Raw genomic sequence first — 7829 nt, forward strand, 5'->3', positions numbered from 1 at the left:
TCCTGGGTTTCTACTGATGTCTCTGTTTCACGTGCAATTAAACTCTGCTCTACTCCAGCTGTTTCCTCATCCTCAGCTTTGATGTATACCTTATTTTGCTCCATTCCTAATTCTACAGATTTTTCAGTCTGTCTCTGATGTACTGATGTTGCATCTGCTACTACATCCTTTCCCTCTTCAGTTACCTCTAAATTGCCTTCCTGACCCAATCCTGACAAATCATTATCCTCTTTTTGAATCTCTGTGGTTTCAACAATCTCTTTTTCAGCCTTCTCCAATGCCCTGCCTTCCCTATCAGCTGTCTCTTTAATGCTCTTCGCATCCAAGTTGTGTGGATAATCAGCCTTTCCTTCAGTATCTGCATTAACTTCTTTCTCCCTCTGATCCTGATTTGCCAAATCAACTTTTTCATCCATTTCTAAAATTCTACTTTCTTCAACAATCCCTATCTTCCTCTCATCTATGTCCTTTGGAGTTTCTTCTTCTGCTTCTCCTGCAGACACATTAACTCCTCCTTGATTTAATTCACCCTCGTCCCCCAAAATTTCCCGATCCTGCCCCTCTAACACAGCTGCCTCTGGAAGTAATGGTTCTCCCCCCTTGTTCACTTCGTTATTTTTTTCCACCGTGGACTCTTGATTCAGCCCCTCATTTCCAGCACTATCAGCTTGATCTTCTTTAGGTCCCTTCTCGGGCTCCATGTTCATACGACTCTTCCCCCCCTTTAGTTACTCAGCTTCTCGCAAGCCTTTCCAACTCAAGTTGATGAGATGTAGTAAATGAGAGTGTCTCCACTCCAGCCCAAGCTTCATTCAACTGTTATCCCAGGCTACCTCACACTTCAGTGCCTTTTAACGCACACACCCAACGCCTTGAGACCTTTGCAATCACTCTGGCCTGGGAAAAAAACCCTAAAGCTCTCCAAACTTGCACCCACTTTCCTCTCTGACCAGATTCCCCGAACACCCAAGACCGTAATCGCGTTTTCTGAACATGCCCCGAGGATACTTTTCCCTTTCTTTTTCTTTTCTTTCTCTTTCTTTCTTTCTTCAGCCTAAGTTCGCCGCCGTTCGCTCCCTCCCCCTCCCTTTAACCCTTTGTTCCCCCTTATCCCCGCCCTCTTCCCCCCCCGCCCCCTCCCGACGCCTCAAACCCCTCCCTCCCACGCGCCCCCGACCCTCCCGAGCCCCTTCCCCACAAGATTCCCCACCTGCCCCTCCCCCCTACCACGCACAGAGGAAGCTGCAGCCGTTGGTTGGTTGGTTGGTCGGCCGTCCGGATCCGCGGCGCGCGCAAAGACGACGAGCTGCCGGGGGAGGGAGGGGAGGGGCGGGGGGAGCGACAGAGAGAACGGCGACGGCTTAAGTAATAATAGGCCGGCATCGGCATCGGCCGCGGCCGTTGGCTGAAGCGCGTGCGCTCTCTAATTGGTCTCACGCTCCTTCCGCTAGCACGCCCTCTAGAGGTAGGGGGGAAATAGCCATCGAGGAATGCGGAGGGGGAAAAGGGGGCACGCGGACGTTCTTGTTAATTTCCTCACTTTTCCCTCCCGACTCAACGCAGAGTCTCGCACCGCTCCACAGAGGTGGGTGTGAGCAAGAGGAGTAGAGACCCGGCCGGTCCGCCATCTTACCTGGGTGGGAGGGGGGAGGAGTGAGGAGGGAGGGGAGGTGCCTCCTGCCCCGCCTCCTCCTGCCGCCACCTCAGCCCCAGCGCCGCCGCCTCGGTCGGATAGAATCTGCCGCCATCCGTGGCTCCTAAGCAGCTGCCGGTCGGCTTTTTCCTGTGCGTGGCCCCCGCCGGTATTCCTCGGCAGGTCTCTGACCCCTCCCACTCGGCTGTGAATCCCTAACCAGGCCCCGCCGATGCAGACCCGACCCGCCGTGGCAAAATGGCGGCCGCCACCACCAAGCGCCAGGGCCAACCCCCTCCCTCCTCCCACTGCTCCCTCCGCCCGCCGGCCTCGGCATGGAAGTCTCGCGAGAATTCGAGCTACGCGAGGGGGAGACGGAGCGTGAGGGGGTGAGAAAGGATTCAACCGGAAGGTGATTTTGTACAAAGCGTATGGATGACTAACGAAGACTCCGCCAAAGCCTGAGAAGCTTTCTGTAGCGATCATATACCAAGAACAGGGAGCGGGTCGCTCATCCCACGGGGAAAGGGCAAGGCCGTTGTGAGCGAAGGGCATGTTGGGAAATGAAGTCCCCAGGAATGCTGGGAATTGCAGTCGCTCCTTTCCGTCCGCCCCCCCCTCCCCTGGGAAGAATGAAAACAGGAACCAGGGCGCCTCTGTTGAGCGGGCTGGCGCGACCATTCAAATTTTTGTGTATATGAGGTTGTAGGTCCAAACGCCCCCGCACCCGTCCTTTACTGTACGATTGTCAATGGGAAATAAAATTCGATTTACTTTAAAATATATTTGACGGGCAACTGGCAAACATTTTCCAAGTAGCAAAAGTTTTAGAGTGCATCTGTTTTGACAGGAACTGTTGATTTAGGTTGTGAAAACGGTACAAAATGTTACAACCCCTCAATCTCCTATCAACAAGGAACATGTTTGATTAGAACAAAAAAAAATTCAGCAATAAAAAGTGGGGCTGGCTATCAGCATGAAGTCCTATAAAACTGCCAATAACTTGAAATATTTCCTGACAACAAATTCTCAGTGTTGACTTTATATACAGGTTGTCCTTGACTTATAACGGTTCATTCAGTAACTGGTTCAAAGTTACACCACCACTGAAAAAAGTGACATGACCATTTTTCAGAGTTACCTTTGTAGTAGCCTCATGATCATGTGATAAAAATTCAGATGCTTAGCAACTGATTAATACTTATTATCATTGCTATATCTCAAGGTCATGTGATCCCTTTTTGCCACCTAATGAGCAAAGTCTCGGTGATGCAGCGGACTAAAGGGCTGTTAAGTGCTAGCACTTAGCTGCCAGCTGCCTGCAATTAGTGCAAGTTCTAATCTCACCAGGCACAAGGTTGACTCAGCCTTCCATCCTTTCGAGGTAGGTAAATTGAGGACCCGGATTGTGGGGGCAATAAGCCGACTTTGTATACAACACCACCACTTAGGGCCCCCCGAAAGCCCTAATAAGCAGGTATATACAAAAAAGTATGCAGGCTATTGCTATAATGCATTGTAAGCCGCCCTGAGTCTATGGAGAAGGGCGGCATATAAATTGGACTAATAAATAAATAAATAAATAAAGTCAATGGGAAGCCACATTCACTTAATAACTGGGTTACTAACTTATCAACTGCAATGATTCATTTAACAACTGTGGCAAGAACGGTTATAAAATGGGGGCAAAACTCACTTAACAAATGTCTCACTTAACAAAAGGAATTGTTTGCTTAATGGTGGTCGTAAGTCAAGGACTACCTGTATTCTGCAAAAACAGATGTATGTTTTATCAAGAAAATGTTATTTCCACATTATAGATAGAGCATCATTTTAATATTTTAAGTTGCAACCAAAGGTACATGGTTCAAAAGGGCTTATGTCTAGGTAAAAAATAGTATCATGCAGTTAAGCTGTTTCTTTCCATGGTGTTATGTAGTTATAATAAAAAAATTATACTATGCATTGTTATACTGTATTTTGCTGATTTTGAAAGACATTTCCAATTTATTAGAATATTATTTTATAAAATAGGTTATACATGGGAAATATGATAGTTTTAGTCATTCAGTTTTGGGTAGATAATTTCTTGTACATGTCCAACTCACAATGACTATTTTTGCTCCATTTTTCAAGCCTGTATCTGTGGCTGTTTTCTGAATTAGAAAGGTGGCATTGTATCTAGCACTGCCTCATAGGTTTCTTGGGGATGACTGCATATGATTCCATTCTTTGGTAACCTAACTTTTTATCCAAAGGATATTTAAGTTACTTAATTCAGCTCCCCTAAATACATTCCAAGAAGAAAAAATATTTAATGCAATGTTATTCCAACAGAATGTGTGAGTTTGTGTAAGGTCCTGACTCTCCAATCTTCTCAAGAAAGCAGATGTCTTGAAATTAAACTTTTATTGGAAGATTATGATAGCAATAGATCTACGCAGGAATTAACTTTTCCTGCTCGAAATGTTAGATTATTTAAACCATTGCAGACAGAGCCCCTTCTAAAGTCCAAATACATTATTGAGCCAATCCCAATTTGTGAAGATGTTATGGGAAACTCAGGCCGAGAAGGTGATAAATGCCGGTCTCCAAGGCAACGCTGCTGCCCTTCTCCAGAGACGAGATAAGGCAGCTGGCTCGAACACATTCCTTTTCCCTCCCAAAGCCCCGAAAGTTACAGCAAAGAAAAGCAAGGAATAGAAACACAAACTCCATACAGAAACCCCCCCAAGCCTCCCCTCTCCCATCAGAATGACAGTATCCCTATAGGAATCTATGGGACCTGACCTTTTGGTAGTCCTCAACCTACAACCATTCATTTAGCAACCGTTCAGAGTTATAGTGGCGCTGAAAAAAAGTGACTCACGACCAGTTCTCACACTTATAGCCATTGCAGCATTCCCCGGGGTTATATGATTAAAAGTCAGGTGCTTGGCAATAGGCATGTATTTACAACAGTTGCAGGGTCCCAAGATCATGCGATCTTCCCACTCAGCTTCCCACATGCAAAGAAAACTGGGAGGGGGGGAAGGTGGTAAAATCAGGCGTGACTCACTTAACAACAGAAATTCTGGTCCCAGTTATGGTCATAAATCAAGGGCTACTGAATTTTTGTTGTGAACTTAATGCTTGTGAAAACTTTTTCTACAGATATACAATAACTATAGCAGCTAAATCCGCTTTGAGTTTCTTCAAAGTTCCAGGTTTTCCCCCACCCAAAGGAAAGTTCAAGTCCCTGCCCAACTCCCAACTGGAGATGCCTCCCAGTTCCAGCCTTGCAGGGCAAGATGTCCTTGACTTTCTGAGAAAGGTATGTTATTATGACTATATATCACCTGTGCTCCATACAATCCCCCCTCCCAGTTTTCCACTGTAGTAAATGTGGCAGGCCTGAAGATCCAATGAAAAAGATGGCTTCCAGCCCTGACAAAATATTGATGTGACAGAAAAGGACAGCCTAACTGTTTTGCTTTGTACTTAACAGATTAACAGAGTTGGAAGGGACCTTATAGGTCATCTAGTCCAACCCCCCGCTCAAGCAGAAGACCCTACACCATTTCTGACAAGTGGCAGTCCAGTCTTTTCTTGAAAGTCTCAAGTGATGAAGCTCCCACGACTTCCGAAGGCAATTTCTGTTCCATTGGTGCAAAAACAAATTCCTTCGATTTTGAAGTACCTAATTTTCTTTGATAAATATTTTAGCATGATTCTGAATATTATCTAAAAAGTCTGTTAGTTTGAATGAGTCAGTTTGAAACCACTGGATGTAATTGTGGCTCCTAATGGGACTACCTTATCCATGTACATATTTATTTGAAAATGGATAGCCATCTATCAAATAAAGCTACATTTTCTCTTGCTGAAGCATGTTTTTCTCTACTAAACCCTACTGTTCGATTCACTTTCTGAATATACTCTTGACAATGTAGTGGTTAAATCACCAGGCTGGAAAGTGGGGGACTGTGAGTTCTGGTCCTGCCTCAGCCATGAAAGATGGCTGGGTGACCTCACACTTAGTCCAAGTGAATTGTGGGGGAAAAGAGGAAGAAAGTGTATTGGATATTTTCGCTACCTTGAGTCATTTGTAAAAATAATACAGGCGGCATATAAGTAAATGAAATAAATCCTTAATCCTATGTTTACTATTTAAATTCAAAGTGACTGGGTTTTTTAAGGACATTTTAATGTATTTTTATTCTGATCTCAAAAAAGTACAACTATTTTTTGTGTAGTATTTTGGACCTGTAAGAAGCTACACCAAATGGATCATTTTTTTATTTAATGAGAATTCTGTGTAGAGGTTCTTTGTATTAAGTATTTCTGCTTTTTTAAAAAAATATAGTTAAATCCACTGATCCCAATGGCACTTTTAAATCGAAATGCATAGGGCTATCCTTGATATTTTGGATGTTTTGATTCAGAAAGATGCAAAATATAGTATTGATACTTTTGATGATTGTGATCCGATCTTCTAGAAGCTTTTCAATACGAAATTTATTAGAGCTTTCATTTTTATTACCCACTTCAGATTGATTACATTTGGTAAAGATGCATAAGAATTATGAAGATTATAGGAAAATAAGAATTAATTTGTATGTTAAGAGAGTACTTTTTATGTCTACTACTGGAAGTTGGCACAGAATATTAAATGTTGCAGTTTATTTTAATGTGTTAATCCAAGTAATTTTGTACCATAGTAGAAGTGCTTGCATTTGTTTTCCATTTCATTATTTAAAATAAATTTATAAATTGCATGTGTGTATTCTTAAAAATTGAGATTTAGAAAAATAGCAAAAATGGATGCTGATGTCCCAGACATTTCAGGATTTAAAGATGTGTAGAAGCTTTTGCCACCATTAGTTAGGCCTATTCTAAATATTTAAGACCTTTTAATTTCTGGATTGGCAGAGGTAGAAAGGGAAAATTAGTGCTTTTATTTCCCCTTGTGCTTTATACCTCTATTTTTTCCTGCTCTTGTGAGTTAGATTAGATTGCATCTAATACATGGGATATTGTACAAAAAGATGCTTTGAATTAATTCCAGTGAGGCTGATTTCTGGATTGTTGCTGTGCTGATCTGAGATGAGACTATACTATTAAATTGACAACAGAGGATTTGGAGGGATATGGCATATATCACCGTGCACATAGATACCAAATGTATTTGGGGCTAAAGGAGGTTGAAAGATATGCCTGATTAATAGTTCCACACTGTCTGCTTTGCTTTGGGGAGTGATTCGCCTTTATCAACGTTAGGAGTGTTTGTGCTAAGTTTGAAAGCTCAGGCGCAGCATCTAATTGACCTTGGCTCACCACAGAAAAACTAAGGAGGGTTGGAGAGCCTTAGAACATCAGGAAGCTGAAGCTAAACTGAAAAGATTAAAAAATATGGAAGGCAGCAGTAAGGGAAAAAAAGACAATATTATTACTGATGAAATTACAGAGGTGTGCTGACTGAGTGTGAACTGAACTGAAAAATTGTTTAACTACCAGCAAGGTTCCCTGTGGATAAGCGAACTGGATCAAAAGGCATTCTGGGCATAGCTCTGTCCGATTCATAATTCAAACAAAATGACAAATGATTTAATAAAAGTGTTAAGTGCTGGAACCCTGGAATACTGCACTCCATAATATTCAAGGAAGGCTCACAGATACCCACGGTACTTCTTGTATTCCAATAAAGACCCCAAATTTTGGCAAAGTATCTAAACATTTTTATCTAACTCACTTAGGGTCTCGCCTAGCAAATATTTATTCTGGATGATAATATTTCACTCCAAGGCATTTGCCTTTTTGAATTTAGTGATGTGTTATGGCAGGAAACACTCCACTTTGCAGCCAAGATTTTATTAGGTGAAACTTGTGGGCTTATTCTATGGTTTAGTACAAAAAAAGATGAGGGTGGAGGAAACAAAATGCAAACCCCCATTTTTAACTGCAATTATATGCAGGACCATATGCAGAACTTGATTTATTCTTCAAGATGTCAGAAAAGTTTATAGATTAAGGGCCAAATCTGTGCAGATGGGGAGCACTCTTCAAACTGGGCTAAGCAAGCCAAAACAAAGTACCGTATTTTCCGGCGTATAAGACGACTTTTTAACACATGAAAATCTTCTCAAAAGTCGGGGGTCGTCTTATACGCCGGGTGTAGTTCTCCTGTAACCAGGCAGACCAGCCCGAAAGGCTCTGA

The 7829-nt window shown here is 42.8% G+C and overlaps 1 long non-coding RNA gene across 1 annotated transcript; it reads left to right on the plus strand.

Annotated features, from left to right (window-relative positions):
- Positions 1-4786: 4786 nt before the first annotated feature.
- LOC132712198 (uncharacterized) lies at positions 4787-5500 on the plus strand. The gene is made up of 2 exons (XR_015733683.1): positions 4787-4946; positions 5121-5500. It is a non-coding gene; the product is annotated as an uncharacterized LOC132712198 (long non-coding RNA).
- The last annotated feature ends 2329 nt before the right edge of the window (positions 5501-7829 follow it).

Source organism: Pantherophis guttatus, chromosome 4 (genome assembly GCF_059756535.1).
Source record: "Pantherophis guttatus breed Tessera chromosome 4, ASM5975653v1, whole genome shotgun sequence".
In the NCBI taxonomy this organism is placed as follows: Eukaryota; Metazoa; Chordata; class Lepidosauria; order Squamata; family Colubridae; genus Pantherophis; species Pantherophis guttatus.